Source organism: Balaenoptera physalus (assembly GCF_965194825.1).
Source record: "Balaenoptera physalus genome assembly, chromosome: 9".
NCBI classification, from domain to species: domain Eukaryota; kingdom Metazoa; phylum Chordata; class Mammalia; order Artiodactyla; family Balaenopteridae; genus Balaenoptera; species Balaenoptera physalus.
The window spans coordinates 81898135-81915469 of NC_138888.1; positions in this window are offsets into that span (position 1 = coordinate 81898135).

The following is a 17335-nucleotide window of genomic DNA, read 5'->3' on the forward strand; positions in this document are numbered from 1 at the left end:
GCCGCTTTTCCTGTGCTTTAAAGGCGATTCGAATCTCCCTCCTGAAATCTGTTTCCTGCAATTCTGCCTTGCTTTCCAATCCTCTTCGTTGCCTTCCCTCAATATATTTGTGGACGAGAGTTATCATTTATAAGTCTGCAGGTTTGTGAATTGCAGTGCCCCTGAGCTCCATTTTTCAACTCGCTTTCTTGGGAGCTGGCCGCAAAAGCGCAGGATTGCTTCAGGCCCTATTCTGGTCCCGGGCGGCAGGCTGAGCCTGTGGTTAATTCTTCTTCCTGATGGGGAAGTAGAGTGACCTGTGCCTGTCCCAACACCTAGAGCTAGTCTCTCATTGGTTCCCACTCTTCCCGTTCATCCTCAGGACAAATTGCAACCTGTACGGAACAGGAGGTTAAAGGTGCTGATTCTCCAAGGAGGGAGATTGCTACTAAAGCGGCTGGAATGGCGAACCCGAGCATAAGGAGATGAGAAATGAGGTGCGTTTTGGAAACCTTTCCCGATCACACGGTGTACCATCTTCTGGGTTTCTCATGCATGTTTTCGATGTAGGAAGATGCCCTTGAACCTGGAGATTTGGGACCCATGCGATGGGAACCACGCAGTATTACTTTAAAGGGTCTGCGTTTCCTCACCCAACCTCACCAAACCTCTCAGCCCCAAGAGTGTCCACCCTTATGTCTCCATCTTCTGTGGGTCTAGATATGGTCAATCCAGGTGGCATCACCGCCCCTGAACGAATTTTGTAAGAATTTCCCTCTCTTTCACTGTCTTTGTTTCACGGGTTTTTAAAAGTAATTGATTTTTATAATGGGGTTTAGCTGCTTTTCACTGCTGTGTTTCTGCCGCTTTACACCCACTTGACTCACTTACAGAGAGATATCAAAACATAGGTTTTACGATTCTTACTAGTCAGATATATTCTTGGGTGGTGAATAGGGGGTGTTGAGTCCAATTCACTGATCAAGGAGTAGGTCTTGCCTATTACATATTGGGTTTATGGAACGGTATCTGACCTAATTTGAAACCCTTGTTTTATGCATCACCCCACCTCACCTTTCCCGTTAAGCAGCCATAGTGTGTTTTCTAAACGTGGGACTCTGTTCTGTTTTGTAATTCAGTTCAAGGGTAGCGGTTTATACATTCCCTCTATAAGTGATATCTTATGATAAGTGTCTTTTTCTGTGTGACTTATTTCACTTAGAATCGTCGTACCTAAATCCACTCATCATGCTGCTACTAGCCTTATGACGTTGATTTCATGGCTGAGTGATATTCCATTGTATATAAGGACCACAACTTCTTTATCCATTTTTCTCTTTCCTGGGATATTTAAGGTGTAACGAAGTGGAGGTTCTTGTCAACAGAGCAGCCCTAAACTTTGGGGTGCCTGTGTCTTGCTGATTTTTAGTTTTCCCAATTTATACGCCCATGAGTGGAAGTGCCCTGTGCTCTCTAAGCTGAGTTTTTTAGATGTTTCAGGACACACCGTACACTTCTCCAGAGTGGCTGTTGGCAATTTACATCCCTCCCATCAGCGTAGCCAGGCTCCCGTTTCTCCATGGCCTGTCCTGCATTACTGGTTTTGACACTTTATTCAGCATGGCCCTTTTGACCGATGGGAAGCGAGACTTCTTTGTAGCGCTGATTTGCCTTTCCAGGTTGCTTGGTTGGCCAAAAAGGGCGTATGCGTTTTTTCCTGAATATATTCAGGAAAAAACGCATACGCCCTTTTTGGCCAAGGGCATCATTGTCGAGGTTTTGCCGCTTTTCCTGTGCTTTAAAGGCGATTCGAATCTCCCTCCTGAAATCTGTTTCCTGCAATTCTGCCTTGCTTTCCAATCCTCTTCGTTGCCTTCCCTCAATATATTTGTGGACGAGAGTTATCATTTATAAGTCTGCAGGTTTGTGAATTGCAGTGCCCCTAAGCTCCATTTTTCAACTCGCTTTCTTGGGAGCTGGCCGCAAAAGCGCAGGATTGCTTCAGGCCCTATTCTGGTCCCGGGCGGCAGGCTGAGCCTGTGGTTAATTCTTCTTCCTGATGGGAAAGTAGAGTGACCTGTGCCTGTCCCAACACCTAGAGCTAGTCTCTCATTGGTTCCCACTCTTCCCGTTCATCCTCAGGACAAATTGCAACCTGTACGGAACAGGAGGTTAAAGGTGCTGATTCTCCAAGGAGGGAGATTGCTACTAAAGCGGCTGGAATGGCGAACCCGAGCATAAGGAGATGAGAAATGAGGTGCGTTTTGGAAACCTTTCCCGATCACACGGTGTACCATCTTCTGGGTTTCTCATGCATGTTTTCGATGTAGGAAGATGCCCTTGAACCTGGAGATTTGGGACCCATGGGATGGGAACCACGCAGTATTACTTTAAAGGGTCTGCGTTTCCTCACCCAACCTCACCAAACCTCTCAGCCCCAAGAGTGTCCACCCTTATGTCTCCATCAGCTGTGGGTCTAGATATCGTCAATCCAGGTGGCATCACAGCCCCTGAACGAATTTTGTAAGAATTTCCCTCTCTTTCACTGTCTTTGTTTCACGGGTTTTTAAAAGTAATTGATTTTTATAATGGGGTTTAGCTGCTTTTCACTGCTGTGTTTCTGCCGCTTTACACCCACTTGACTCACTTACAGAGAGATATCAAAACATAGGTTTTACGATTCTTACTAGTCAGATATATTCTTGGGCGGTGAATAGGGGGTGTTGAGTCCAATTCACTGATCAAGGAGTATGTCTTGTCTAGTACATATTGGGTTTATGGAACGGTATCTGACCTAATTTGAAACCCTTGTTTTATGCATCACCCCACCTCACCTTTCCCGTTAAGCAGCCATAGTGTGTTTTCTAAACGTGGGACTCTGTTCTGTTTTGTAATTCAGTTCAAGGGTAGCGGTTTTTACATTCCCTCTATAAGTGATATCTTATGATAAGTGTCTTTTTCTGTGTGACTTATTTCACTTAGAATCGTCGTACCTAAATCCACTCATCATGCTGCTACTAGCCTTATGACGTTGATTTCATGGCTGAGTGATATTCCATTGTACATAAGGACCACAAGTTCTTTATCCATTTTTCTCTTTCCTGTGATATTTAAGGTGTAACGAAGTGGAGGTTCTTGTCAACAGAGCAGCCGTAAACTTTGGGGTGCCTGTGTCTTGCTGATTTTTAGTTTTCCCAATTTATACGCCCATGAGAGGAAGTGCCCTGTGCTCTCTTAGCTGAGTTTTCTAGATGTTTCAGGACACACCGTACACTTCTCCAGAGTGGCTGTTGGCAATTTACATCCCGCCCATCAGCGTAGCCAGGCTCCCGTTTCTCCATGGCCTGTCCTGCATTTCTGGTTTTGACACTTTATTCAGCATGGCCCTTTTGACCGATGGGAAGTGAGACTTCTTTGTAACGCTGATTTGCCTTTCCAGGTTGCTTGGTTGGCCAAAAAGGGCGTATGCGTTTTTTCCTGAATATATTCAGGAAAAAACGCATACGCCCTTTTTGGCCAAGGGCATCATTGTCGAGGTTTTGCCGCTTTTCCTGTGCTTTAAAGGCGATTCGAATCTCCCTCCTGAAATCTGTTTCCTGCAATTCTTCCTTGCTTTCCAGTCCTCTTCGTTGCCTTCCCTCAATATATTTGTGGACGAGAGTTATCATTTATAAGTCTGCAGGTTTGTGAATTGCAGTGCCCCTGAGCTCCATTTTTCAACTCGCTTTCTTGGGAGCTGGCCGCAAAAGCGCAGGATTGCTTCAGGCCCTATTCTGGTCCCGGGCGGCAGGCTGAGCCTGTGGTTAATTCTTCTTCCTGATGGGAAAGTAGAGTGACCTGTGCCTGTCCCAACACCTAGAGCTAGTCTCTCATTGGTTCCCACTCTTCCCGTTCATCCTCAGGACAAATTGCAACCTGTACGGAACAGGAGTTTAAAAGTGCTGATTCTCCAAGTAGGGAGATTGCTACTAAAGCGGCTGGAATGGCGAACCCGAGCATAAGGAGATGAGAAATGAGGTGCGTTTTGGAAACCTTTCCCGATCACACGGTGTACCATCTTCTGGGTTTCTCATGCATGTTTTCGATGTAGGAAGATGCCCTTGAACCTGGAGATTTGGGACCCATGGGATGGGAACCACGCAGTATTACTTTAAATGGTCTGCGTTTCCTCACCCAACCTCACCAAACCTCTCAGCCCCAAGAGTTTCCACCCTTATGTCTCCATCAGCTGTGGGTCTAGATATCGTCAATCCAGGTGGCATCACAGCCCCTGAACGAATTTTGTAAGAATTTCCCTCTCTTTCACTGTCTTTGTTTCACGGGTTTTTAAAAGTAATTGATTTTTATAATGGGGTTTAGCTGCTTTTCACTGCTGTGTTTCTGCCGCTTTACACCCACTTGACTCACTTACAGAGAGATATCAAAACATAGGTTTTAAGATTCTTACTAGTCAGATATATTCTTGGGCGGTGAATAGGGGGTGTTGAGTCCAATTCACTGATCATGGAGTAGGTCTTGTCTATTACATATTGGGTTTATGGATCGGTATCTGACCTAATTTGAAACCCTTGTTTTATGCATCACCCCACCTCACCTTTCCCCTTAAGCAGCCATAGTGTGTTTTCTAAACGTGGGACTCTGTTCTGTTTTGTAATTCAGTTCAAGGGTAGCGGTTTTTACATTCCCTCTATAAGTGATATCTTATGATAAGTGTCTTTTTCTGTGTGACTTATTTCACTTAGAATCGTCGTACCTAAATCCACTCATCATGCTGCTACTAGCCTTATGACGTTGATTTCATGGCTGAGTGATATTCCATTGTACATAAGGACCACAACTTCTTTATCCATTTTTCTCTTTCCTGGGATATTTAAGGTGTAACGAAGTGGAGGTTCTTGTCAACAGAGCAGCCGTAAACTTTGGGGTGCCTGTGTCTTGCTGATTTTTAGTTTTCCCAATTTATACGCCCATGAGAGGAAGTGCCCTGTGCTCTCTTAGCTGAGTTTTCTAGATGTTTCAGGACACACCGTACACTTCTCCAGAGTGGCTGTTGGCAATTTACATCCCGCCCATCAGCGTAGCCAGGCTCCCGTTTCTCCATGGCCTGTCCTGCATTTCTGGTTTTGACACTTTATTCAGCATGGCCCTTTTGACCGATGGGAAGTGAGACTTCTTTGTAACGCTGATTTGCCTTTCCAGGTTGCTTGGTTGGCCAAAAAGGGCGTATGCGTTTTTTCCTGAATATATTCAGGAAAAAACGCATACGCCCTTTTTGGCCAAGGGCATCATTGTCGAGGTTTTTCCGCTTTTCCTGTGCTTTAAAGGCGATTCGAATCTCCCTCCTGAAATCTGTTTCCTGCAATTCTGCCTTGCTTTCCAGTCCTCTTCGTTGCCTTCCCTCAATATATTTGTGGACGAGAGTTATCATTTATAAGTCTGCAGGTTTGTGAATTGCAGTGCCCCTGAGCTCCATTTTTCAACTCGCTTTCTTGGGAGCTGGCCGCAAAAGCGCAGGATTGCTTCAGGCCCTATTCTGGTCCCGGGCGGCAGGCTGAGCCTGTGGTTAATTCTTCTTCCTGATGGGGAAGTAGAGTGACCTGTGCCTGTCCCAACACCTAGAGCTAGTCTCTCATTGGTTCCCACTCTTCCCGTTCATCCTCAGGACAAATTGCAACCTGTACGGAACAGGAGTTTAAAAGTGCTGATTCTCCAAGGAGGGAGATTGCTACTAAAGCGGCTGGAATGGCGAACCCGAGCATAAGGAGATGAGAAATGAGGTGCGTTTTGGAAACCTTTCCCGATCACACGGTGTACCATCTTCTGGGTTTCTCATGCATGTTTTCGATGTAGGAAGATGCCCTTGAACCTGGAGATTTGGGACCCATGGGATGGGAACCACGCAGTATTACTTTAAAGGGTCTGCGTTTCCTCACCCAACCTCACCAAACCTCTCAGCCCCAAGAGTGTCCACCCTTATGTCTCCATCTTCTGTGGGTCTAGATATGGTCAATCCAGGTGGCATCACAGCACCTGAACGAATTTTGTAAGAATTTCCCTCTCTTTCACTGTCTTTGTTTCACGGGTTTTTAAAAGTAATTGATTTTTATAATGGGGTTTAGCTGCTTTTCACTGCTGTGTTTCTGCCGCTTTACACCCACTTGACTCACTTACAGAGAGATATCAAAACATAGGTTTTACGATTCTTACTAGTCAGATATATTCTTGGGCGGTGAATAGGGGATGTTGAGTCCAATTCACTGATCAAGGAGTAGGTCTTGTCTATTACATATTGGGTTTATGGAACGGTATCTGACCTAATTTGAAACCCTTGTTTTATGCATCACCCCACCTCACCTTTCCCGTTAAGCAGCCATAGTGTGTTTTCTAAACGTGGGACTCTGTTCTGTTTTGTAATTCAGTTCAAGGGTATCGGTTTTTACATTCCCTCTATAAGTGATATCTTATGATAAGTGTTTTTTCTGTGTGACTTATTTCACTTAGAATCGTCGTACCTAAATCCACTCATCATGCTGCTACTAGCCTTATGACGTTGATTTCATGGCTGAGTGATATTCCATTGTACATAAGGACCACAAGTTCTTTATCCATTTTTCTCTTTCCTGGGATATTTAAGGTGTAACGAAGTGGAGGTTCTTGTCAACAGAGGAGCCCTAAACTTTGGGGTGCCTGTGTCTTGCTGATTTTTAGTTTTCCCAATTTATACGCCCATGAGTGGAAGTGCCCTGTGCTCTCTAAGCTGAGTTTTTTAGATGTTTCAGGACACACCGTACACTTCTCCAGAGTGGCTGTTGGCAATTTACATCCCTCCCATCAGCGTAGCCAGGCTCCCGTTTCTCCATGGCCTGTCCTGCATTTCTGGTTTTGACACTTTATTCAGCATGGCCCTTTTGACCGATGGGAAGCGAGACTTCTTTGTAGCGCTGATTTGCCTTTCCAGGTTGTTTGGTTGGCCAAAAAGGGCGTATGCGTTTTTTCCTGAATATATTCAGGAAAAAACGCATACGCCCTTTTTGGCCAAGGGCATCATTGTCGAGGTTTTGCCGCTTTTCCTGTGCTTTAAAGGCGATTCGAATCTCCCTCCTGAAATCTGTTTCCTGCAATTCTGCCTTGCTTTCCAATCCTCTTCGTTGCCTTCCCTCAATATATTTGTGGACGAGAGTTATCATTTATAAGTCTGCAGGTTTGTGAATTGCAGTGCCCCTGAGCTCCATTTTTCAACTCGCTTTCTTGGGAGCTGGCCGCAAAAGCGCAGGATTGCTTCAGGCCCTATTCTGGTCCCGGGCGGCAGGCTGAGCCTGTGGTTAATTCTTCTTCCTGATGGGAAAGTAGAGTGACCTGTGCCTGTCCCAACACCTAGAGCTAGTCTCTCATTGGTTCCCACTCTTCCCGTTCATCCTCAGGACAAATTGCAACCTGTACGGAACAGGAGGTTAAAGGTGCTGATTCTCCAAGGAGGGAGATTGCTACTAAAGCGGCTGGAATGGCGAACCCGAGCATAAGGAGATGAGAAATGAGGTGCGTTTTGGAAACCTTTCCCGATCACACGGTGTACCATCTTCTGGGTTTCTCATGCATGTTTTCGATGTAGGAAGATGCCCTTGAACCTGGAGATTTGGGACCCATGCGATGGGAACCACGCAGTATTACTTTAAAGGGTCTGCGTTTCCTCACCCAACCTCACCAAACCTCTCAGCCCCAAGAGTGTCCACCCTTATGTCTCCATCAGCTGTGGGTCTAGATATGGTCAATCCAGGTGGCATCACAGCGCCTGAACGAATTTTGTAAGAATTTCCCTCTCTTTCACTGTCTTTGTTTCACGGGTTTTTAAAAGTAATTGATTTTTATAATGGGGTTTAGCTGCTTTTCACTGCTGTGTTTCTGCCGCTTTACACCCTCTTGACTCACTTACAGAGAGATATCAAAACATAGGTTTTACGATTCTTACTAGTCAGATATATTCTTGGGCAGTGGATAGGGGGTGTTGAGTCCAATTCACTGATCAAGGAGTAGGTCTTGTCTATTACATATTGGGTTTATGGAACGGTATCTGACCTAATTTGAAACCCTTGTTTTATGCATCACCCCACCTCACCTTTCCCGTTAAGCAGCCATAGTGTGTTTTCTAAACGTGGGACTCTGTTCTGTTTTGTAATTCAGTTCAAGGGTAGCGGTTTTTACATTCCCTCTATAAGTGATATCTTATGATAAGTGTCTTTTTCTGTGTGACTTATTTCACTTAGAATCGTCGTACCTAAATCCACTCATCATGCTGCTACTAGCCTTATGACGTTGATTTCATGGCTGAGTGATATTCCATTGTACCTAAGGACCACAACTTCTTTATCCATTTTTCTCTTTCCTGGGATATTTAAGGTGTAACGAAGTGGAGGTTCTTGTCAACAGAGCAGCCCTAAACTTTGGGGTGCCTGTGTCTTGCTGATTTTTAGTTTTCCCAATTTATACGCCCATGAGTGGAAGTGCCCTGTGCTCTCTAAGCTGAGTTTTTTAGATGTTTCAGGACACACCGTACACTTCTCCAGAGTGGCTGTTGGCAATTTACATCCCTCCCATCAGCGTAGCCAGGCTCCCGTTTCTCCATGGCCTGTCCTGCATTTCTGGTTTTGACACTTTATTCAGCATGGCCCTTTTGACCGATGGGAAGTGAGACTTCTTTGTAGCGCTGATTTGCCTTTCCAGGTTGCTTGGTTGGCCAAAAAGGGCGTATGCGTTTTTTCCTGAATATATTCAGGAAAAAACGCATACGCCCTTTTTGGCCAAGGGCATCATTGTCGAGGTTTTGCCGCTTTTCCTGTGCTTTAAAGGCGATTCGAATCTCCCTCCTGAAATCTGTTTCCTGCAATTCTGCCTTGCTTTCCAATCCTCTTCGTTGCCTTCCCTCAATATATTTGTGGACGAGAGTTATCATTTATAAGTCTGCAGGTTTGTGAATTGCAGTGCCCCTGAGCTCCATTTTTCAACTCGCTTTCTTGGGAGCTGGCCGCAAAAGCGCAGGATTGCTTCAGGCCCTATTCTGGTCCCGGGCGGCAGGCTGAGCCTGTGGTTAATTCTTCTTCCTGATGGGGAAGTAGAGTGACCTGTGCCTGTCCCAACACCTAGAGCTAGTCTCTCATTGGTTCCCACTCTTCCCGTTCATCCTCAGGACAAATTGCAACCTGTACGGAACAGGAGGTTAAAGGTGCTGATTCTCCAAGGAGGGAGATTGCTACTAAAGCGGCTGGAATGGCGAACCCGAGCATAAGGAGATGAGAAATGAGGTGCGTTTTGGAAACCTTTCCCGATCACACGGTGTACCATCTTCTGGGTTTCTCATGCATGTTTTCGATGTAGGAAGATGCCCTTGAACCTGGAGATTTGGGACCCATGCGATGGGAACCACGCAGTATTACTTTAAAGGGTCTGCGTTTCCTCACCCAACCTCACCAAACCTCTCAGCCCCATGAGTGTCCACCCTTATGTCTCCATCAGCTGTGGGTCTAGATATGGTCAATCCAGGTGGCATCACAGCCCCTGAACGAATTTTGTAAGAATTTCCCTCTCTTTCACTGTCTTTGTTTCACGGGTTTTTAAAAGTAATTGATTTTTATAATGGGGTTTAGCTGCTTTTCACTGCTGTGTTTCTGCCGCTTTACACCCACTTGACTCACTTACAGAGAGATATCAAAACATAGGTTTTAAGCTTCTTACTAGTCAGATATATTCTTGGGCGGTGAATAGGGGGTGTTGAGTCCAATTCACTGATCAAGGAGTAGGTCTTGTCTATTACATATTGGGTTTATGGAACGGTATCTGACCTAATTTGAAACCCTTGTTTTATGCATCACCCCACCTCACCTTTCCCCTTAAGCAGCCATAGTGTGTTTTCTAAACGTGGGACTCTGTTCTGTTTTGTAATTCAGTTCAAGGGTAGCGGTTTTTACATTCCCTCTATAAGTGATATCTTATGATAAGTGTCTTTTTCTGTGTGACTTATTTCACTTAGAATCGTCATACCTAAATCCACTCATCATGCTGCTACTAGCCTTATGACGTTGATTTCATGGCTGAGTGATATTCCATTGTACATAAGGACCACAACTTCTTTATCCATTTTTCTCTTTCCAGGGATATTTAAGGTGTAACGAAGTGGAGGTTCTTGTCAACAGAGCAGCCCTAAACTTTGGGGTGCCTGTGTCTTGCTGATTTTTAGTTTTCCCAATTTATACGCCCATGAGTGGAAGTGCCCTGTGCTCTCTAAGCTGAGTTTTTTAGATGTTTCAGGACACACCGTACACTTCTCCAGAGTGGCTGTTGGCAATTTACATCCCTCCCATCAGCGTAGCCAGGCTCCCGTTTCTCCATGGCCTGTCCTGCATTTCTGGTTTTGACACTTTATTCAGCATGGCCCTTTTGACCGATGGGAAGCGAGACTTCTTTGTAGCGCTGATTTGCCTTTCCAGGTTGCTTGGTTGGCCAAAAAGGGCGTATGCGTTTTTTCCTGAATATATTCAGGAAAAAACGCATACGCCCTTTTTGGCCAAGGGCATCATTGTCGAGGTTTTGCCGCTTTTCCTGTGCTTTAAAGGCGATTCGAATCTCCCTCCTGAAATCTGTTTCCTGCAATTCTGCCTTGCTTTCCAATCCTCTTCGTTGCCTTCCCTCAATATATTTGTGGACGAGAGTTATCATTTATAAGTCTGCAGGTTTGTGAATTGCAGTGCCCCTGAGCTCCATTTTTCAACTCGCTTTCTTGGGAGCTGGCCGCAAAAGCGCAGGATTGCTTCAGGCCCTATTCTGGTCCCGGGCGGCAGGCTGAGCCTGTGGTTAATTCTTCTTCCTGATGGGAAAGTAGAGTGACCTGTGCCTGTCCCAACACCTAGAGCTAGTCTCTCATTGGTTCCCACTCTTCCCGTTCATCCTCAGGACAAATTGCAACCTGTACGGAACAGGAGGTTAAAGGTGCTGATTCTCCAAGGAGGGAGATTGCTACTAAAGCGGCTGGAATGGCGAACCCGAGCATAAGGAGATGAGAAATGAGGTGCGTTTTGGAAACCTTTCCCGATCACACGGTGTACCATCTTCTGGGTTTCTCATGCATGTTTTCGATGTAGGAAGATGCCCTTGAACCTGGAGATTTGGGACCCATGCGATGGGAACCACGCAGTATTACTTTAAAGGGTCTGCGTTTCCTCACCCAACCTCACCAAACCTCTCAGCCCCAAGAGTGTCCACCCTTATGTCTCCATCAGCTGTGGGTCTAGATATGGTCAATCCAGGTGGCATCACAGCGCCTGAACGAATTTTGTAAGAATTTCCCTCTCTTTCACTGTCTTTGTTTCACGGGTTTTTAAAAGTAATTGATTTTTATAATGGGGTTTAGCTGCTTTTCACTGCTGTGTTTCTGCCGCTTTACACCCTCTTGACTCACTTACAGAGAGATATCAAAACATAGGTTTTACGATTCTTACTAGTCAGATATATTCTTGGGCAGTGGATAGGGGGTGTTGAGTCCAATTCACTGATCAAGGAGTAGGTCTTGTCTATTACATATTGGGTTTATGGAACGGTATCTGACCTAATTTGAAACCCTTGTTTTATGCATCACCCCACCTCACCTTTCCCGTTAAGCAGCCATAGTGTGTTTTCTAAACGTGGGACTCTGTTCTGTTTTGTAATTCAGTTCAAGGGTAGCGGTTTTTACATTCCCTCTATAAGTGATATCTTATGATAAGTGTCTTTTTCTGTGTGACTTATTTCACTTAGAATCGTCGTACCTAAATCCACTCATCATGCTGCTACTAGCCTTATGACGTTGATTTCATGGCTGAGTGATATTCCATTGTACATAAGGACCACAACTTCTTTATCCATTTTTCTCTTTCCTGGGATATTTAAGGTGTAACGAAGTGGAGGTTCTTGTCAACAGAGCAGCCCTAAACTTTGGGGTGCCTGTGTCTTGCTGATTTTTAGTTTTCCCAATTTATACGCCCATGAGTGGAAGTGCCCTGTGCTCTCTAAGCTGAGTTTTTTAGATGTTTCAGGACACACCGTACACTTCTCCAGAGTGGCTGTTGGCAATTTACATCCCTCCCATCAGCGTAGCCAGGCTCCCGTTTCTCCATGGCCTGTCCTGCATTTCTGGTTTTGACACTTTATTCAGCATGGCCCTTTTGACCGATGGGAAGTGAGACTTCTTTGTAGCGCTGATTTGCCTTTCCAGGTTGCTTGGTTGGCCAAAAAGGGCGTATGCGTTTTTTCCTGAATATATTCAGGAAAAAACGCATACGCCCTTTTTGGCCAAGGGCATCATTGTCGAGGTTTTGCCGCTTTTCCTGTGCTTTAAAGGCGATTCGAATCTCCCTCCTGAAATCTGTTTCCTGCAATTCTGCCTTGCTTTCCAATCCTCTTCGTTGCCTTCCCTCAATATATTTGTGGACGAGAGTTATCATTTATAAGTCTGCAGGTTTGTGAATTGCAGTGCCCCTGAGCTCCATTTTTCAACTCGCTTTCTTGGGAGCTGGCCGCAAAAGCGCAGGATTGCTTCAGGCCCTATTCTGGTCCCGGGCGGCAGGCTGAGCCTGTGGTTAATTCTTCTTCCTGATGGGGAAGTAGAGTGACCTGTGCCTGTCCCAACACCTAGAGCTAGTCTCTCATTGGTTCCCACTCTTCCCGTTCATCCTCAGGACAAATTGCAACCTGTACGGAACAGGAGGTTAAAGGTGCTGATTCTCCAAGGAGGGAGATTGCTACTAAAGCGGCTGGAATGGCGAACCCGAGCATAAGGAGATGAGAAATGAGGTGCGTTTTGGAAACCTTTCCCGATCACACGGTGTACCATCTTCTGGGTTTCTCATGCATGTTTTCGATGTAGGAAGATGCCCTTGAACCTGGAGATTTGGGACCCATGCGATGGGAACCACGCAGTATTACTTTAAAGGGTCTGCGTTTCCTCACCCAACCTCACCAAACCTCTCAGCCCCATGAGTGTCCACCCTTATGTCTCCATCAGCTGTGGGTCTAGATATGGTCAATCCAGGTGGCATCACAGCCCCTGAACGAATTTTGTAAGAATTTCCCTCTCTTTCACTGTCTTTGTTTCACGGGTTTTTAAAAGTAATTGATTTTTATAATGGGGTTTAGCTGCTTTTCACTGCTGTGTTTCTGCCGCTTTACACCCACTTGACTCACTTACAGAGAGATATCAAAACATAGGTTTTAAGCTTCTTACTAGTCAGATATATTCTTGGGCGGTGAATAGGGGGTGTTGAGTCCAATTCACTGATCAAGGAGTAGGTCTTGTCTATTACATATTGGGTTTATGGAACGGTATCTGACCTAATTTGAAACCCTTGTTTTATGCATCACCCCACCTCACCTTTCCCCTTAAGCAGCCATAGTGTGTTTTCTAAACGTGGGACTCTGTTCTGTTTTGTAATTCAGTTCAAGGGTAGCGGTTTTTACATTCCCTCTATAAGTGATATCTTATGATAAGTGTCTTTTTCTGTGTGACTTATTTCACTTAGAATCGTCATACCTAAATCCACTCATCATGCTGCTACTAGCCTTATGACGTTGATTTCATGGCTGAGTGATATTCCATTGTACATAAGGACCACAACTTCTTTATCCATTTTTCTCTTTCCAGGGATATTTAAGGTGTAACGAAGTGGAGGTTCTTGTCAACAGAGCAGCCCTAAACTTTGGGGTGCCTGTGTCTTGCTGATTTTTAGTTTTCCCAATTTATACGCCCATGAGTGGAAGTGCCCTGTGCTCTCTAAGCTGAGTTTTTTAGATGTTTCAGGACACACCGTACACTTCTCCAGAGTGGCTGTTGGCAATTTACATCCCTCCCATCAGCGTAGCCAGGCTCCCGTTTCTCCATGGCCTGTCCTGCATTTCTGGTTTTGACACTTTATTCAGCATGGCCCTTTTGACCGATGGGAAGCGAGACTTCTTTGTAGCGCTGATTTGCCTTTCCAGGTTGCTTGGTTGGCCAAAAAGGGCGTATGCGTTTTTTCCTGAATATATTCAGGAAAAAACGCATACGCCCTTTTTGGCCAAGGGCATCATTGTCGAGGTTTTGCCGCTTTTCCTGTGCTTTAAAGGCGATTCGAATCTCCCTCCTGAAATCTGTTTCCTGCAATTCTGCCTTGCTTTCCAATCCTCTTCGTTGCCTTCCCTCAATATATTTGTGGACGAGAGTTATCATTTATAAGTCTGCAGGTTTGTGAATTGCAGTGCCCCTGAGCTCCATTTTTCAACTCGCTTTCTTGGGAGCTGGCCGCAAAAGCGCAGGATTGCTTCAGGCCCTATTCTGGTCCCGGGCGGCAGGCTGAGCCTGTGGTTAATTCTTCTTCCTGATGGGAAAGTAGAGTGACCTGTGCCTGTCCCAACACCTAGAGCTAGTCTCTCATTGGTTCCCACTCTTCCCGTTCATCCTCAGGACAAATTGCAACCTGTACGGAACAGGAGGTTAAAGGTGCTGATTCTCCAAGGAGGGAGATTGCTACTAAAGCGGCTGGAATGGCGAACCCGAGCATAAGGAGATGAGAAATGATGTGCGTTTTGGAAACCTTTCCCGATCACACGGTGTACCATCTTCTGGGTTTCTCATGCATGTTTTCGATGTAGGAAGATGCCCTTGAACCTGGAGATTTGGGACCCATGGGATGGGAACCACGCAGTATTACTTTAAAGGGTCTGCGTTTCCTCACCCAACCTCACCAAACCTCTCAGCCCCAAGAGTGTCCACCCTTATGTCTCCATCTTCTGTGGGTCTAGATATGGTCAATCCAGGTGGCATCACCGCCCCTGAACGAATTTTGTAAGAATTTCCCTCTCTTTCACTGTCTTTGTTTCACGGGTTTTTAAAAGTAATTGATTTTTATAATGGGGTTTAGCTGCTTTTCACTGCTGTGTTTCTGCCGCTTTACACCCACTTGACTCACTTACAGAGAGATATCAAAACATAGGTTTTACGATTCTTACTAGTCAGATATATTCTTGGGTGGTGAATAGGGGGTGTTGAGTCCAATTCACTGATCAAGGAGTAGGTCTTGCCTATTACATATTGGGTTTATGGAACGGTATCTGACCTAATTTGAAACCCTTGTTTTATGCATCACCCCACCTCACCTTTCCCGTTAAGCAGCCATAGTGTGTTTTCTAAACGTGGGACTCTGTTCTGTTTTGTAATTCAGTTCAAGGGTAGCGGTTTATACATTCCCTCTATAAGTGATATCTTATGATAAGTGTCTTTTTCTGTGTGACTTATTTCACTTAGAATCGTCGTACCTAAATCCACTCATCATGCTGCTACTAGCCTTATGACGTTGATTTCATGGCTGAGTGATATTCCATTGTATATAAGGACCACAACTTCTTTATCCATTTTTCTCTTTCCTGGGATATTTAAGGTGTAACGAAGTGGAGGTTCTTGTCAACAGAGCAGCCCTAAACTTTGGGGTGCCTGTGTCTTGCTGATTTTTAGTTTTCCCAATTTATACGCCCATGAGTGGAAGTGCCCTGTGCTCTCTAAGCTGAGTTTTTTAGATGTTTCAGGACACACCGTACACTTCTCCAGAGTGGCTGTTGGCAATTTACATCCCTCCCATCAGCGTAGCCAGGCTCCCGTTTCTCCATGGCCTGTCCTGCATTACTGGTTTTGACACTTTATTCAGCATGGCCCTTTTGACCGATGGGAAGCGAGACTTCTTTGTAGCGCTGATTTGCCTTTCCAGGTTGCTTGGTTGGCCAAAAAGGGCGTATGCGTTTTTTCCTGAATATATTCAGGAAAAAACGCATACGCCCTTTTTGGCCAAGGGCATCATTGTCGAGGTTTTGCCGCTTTTCCTGTGCTTTAAAGGCGATTCGAATCTCCCTCCTGAAATCTGTTTCCTGCAATTCTGCCTTGCTTTCCAATCCTCTTCGTTGCCTTCCCTCAATATATTTGTGGACGAGAGTTATCATTTATAAGTCTGCAGGTTTGTGAATTGCAGTGCCCCTAAGCTCCATTTTTCAACTCGCTTTCTTGGGAGCTGGCCGCAAAAGCGCAGGATTGCTTCAGGCCCTATTCTGGTCCCGGGCGGCAGGCTGAGCCTGTGGTTAATTCTTCTTCCTGATGGGAAAGTAGAGTGACCTGTGCCTGTCCCAACACCTAGAGCTAGTCTCTCATTGGTTCCCACTCTTCCCGTTCATCCTCAGGACAAATTGCAACCTGTACGGAACAGGAGGTTAAAGGTGCTGATTCTCCAAGGAGGGAGATTGCTACTAAAGCGGCTGGAATGGCGAACCCGAGCATAAGGAGATGAGAAATGAGGTGCGTTTTGGAAACCTTTCCCGATCACACGGTGTACCATCTTCTGGGTTTCTCATGCATGTTTTCGATGTAGGAAGATGCCCTTGAACCTGGAGATTTGGGACCCATGGGATGGGAACCACGCAGTATTACTTTAAAGGGTCTGCGTTTCCTCACCCAACCTCACCAAACCTCTCAGCCCCAAGAGTGTCCACCCTTATGTCTCCATCAGCTGTGGGTCTAGATATCGTCAATCCAGGTGGCATCACAGCCCCTGAACGAATTTTGTAAGAATTTCCCTCTCTTTCACTGTCTTTGTTTCACGGGTTTTTAAAAGTAATTGATTTTTATAATGGGGTTTAGCTGCTTTTCACTGCTGTGTTTCTGCCGCTTTACACCCACTTGACTCACTTACAGAGAGATATCAAAACATAGGTTTTACGATTCTTACTAGTCAGATATATTCTTGGGCGGTGAATAGGGGGTGTTGAGTCCAATTCACTGATCAAGGAGTATGTCTTGTCTAGTACATATTGGGTTTATGGAACGGTATCTGACCTAATTTGAAACCCTTGTTTTATGCATCACCCCACCTCACCTTTCCCGTTAAGCAGCCATAGTGTGTTTTCTAAACGTGGGACTCTGTTCTGTTTTGTAATTCAGTTCAAGGGTAGCGGTTTTTACATTCCCTCTATAAGTGATATCTTATGATAAGTGTCTTTTTCTGTGTGACTTATTTCACTTAGAATCGTCGTACCTAAATCCACTCATCATGCTGCTACTAGCCTTATGACGTTGATTTCATGGCTGAGTGATATTCCATTGTACATAAGGACCACAAGTTCTTTATCCATTTTTCTCTTTCCTGTGATATTTAAGGTGTAACGAAGTGGAGGTTCTTGTCAACAGAGCAGCCGTAAACTTTGGGGTGCCTGTGTCTTGCTGATTTTTAGTTTTCCCAATTTATACGCCCATGAGTGGAAGTGCCCTGTGCTCTCTAAGCTGAGTTTTTTAGATGTTTCAGGACACACCGTACACTTC